Below are 1,461 nucleotides of genomic sequence, written 5' to 3'. Positions count from 1 at the left end.
TGAAGATCTGAGTATGTCGTTTTTGACCTTATCTTTAACCTCCTATCTGAAAATTTGAAAATTCTTAAAAAAATCGTCCAAAATCTTGATGTCTCCAATCTCTTGTTTTGTACGTTTTTTCCACGTGTCTTGACATCCAATGTATCCCTGCAATGTTTGGTGAAGATCTGAGTATGTAGTTTTTGACCTTATATGGAACCTCCTATCTGAAAATTTGAAAATTCTTAAAAAATTCGTCCAAAATCTTGATGACCCCAATCTCTTGTTTTGTACGTTTTTTCCACGTGTCTTGACATCCAATGTATCCCTGCAAAGTTTGGTGAAGATCTGAGTATGTAGTTCTTGACCTTATCTGGGACCTCATTTCTGAAAATTTGAAAATTCTTCAAAAATTCGTCCAAAATCTTGATGTCTCCAATCTCTTGTTTTGTACGTTTTTTCCACGTGTCTTGACATCCAATGTATCCCTGCAAAGTTTGGTGAAGATCTGAGTATGTAGTTTTTGACCTTATATGGAACCTCCTTTCTGAAAATTTGAAAATTCTTAAAAAATTCGCCTAAAACCTTGATCTCTCCAATCTCTTGTTTTGTACGTTTTTTCCACGTGTCTTGACATCCAATGTATCCCTGCAAAGTTTGGTGAAGATCTGAGTATGTAGTTTTTGACCTTATATGGAACCTCCTATCTGAAAATTTGAAAATTCTTAAAAAATTTGACCAAAATCTTGATATCCCCAATCCTATGTTTTGTATGTTTTTTCCACGTGTCTTGACATCCAATGTATCCCTGCAAAGTTTGGTGAAGATCTGAGTATGAAGTTTTTGACCTTATCTGGAACCTCCTATCTGAAAATTTGAAAATTTTTAAAAAATTCGTCCAAAATCTTGATGTCTCCAATCTCTTGTTTTGTACGTTTTTTCCACGTGTCTTGACATACAATGTATCCCTGCAATGTTTGGTGAAGATCTGAGTATGTAGTTTTTGACCTTATATGGAACCTCCTATCTGAAAATTTGAAAATTCTTAAAAAATTTGACCAAAATCTTGATGTCCCCAATCCTATGTTTTGTATGTTTTTTCCACGTGTCTTGACATCCAATGTATCCCTGCATAGTTTGGTGAAGATCTGAGTATGTCGTTTTTGACCTTATCTGGAACATCCTTTCTGAAAATTTGAAAATTCTTAAAAAATTCGTCCAAAATCTTGATGTCTCCAATCTCTTGTTTTGTACGTTTTTTCCACGTGTCTTGACATCCAATGTATCCCTGCAAAATTTGGTGAAGATCTGAGTATGTAGTTTTTGACCTTATATGGAACCTCCTTTCTGAAAATTTGAAAATTCTTAAAAAATTCGACCAAAATCTTGAAGTGCCGAATCTTATGTTTTGTATGTTTTTTCCACGTGTCTTGACATCCAATGTATCCCTGCAAAGTTTGGTGAAGATCTGAGTATGTAGTT

The sequence above is a fragment of the Lepisma saccharinum genome, unplaced genomic scaffold (assembly GCF_977018435.1).
Source record: "Lepisma saccharinum unplaced genomic scaffold, izLepSacc3.1 HAP1_SCAFFOLD_148, whole genome shotgun sequence".
NCBI classification, from domain to species: Eukaryota; Metazoa; Arthropoda; class Insecta; order Zygentoma; family Lepismatidae; genus Lepisma; species Lepisma saccharinum.
This window is presented reverse-complemented; position numbering follows the sequence as displayed.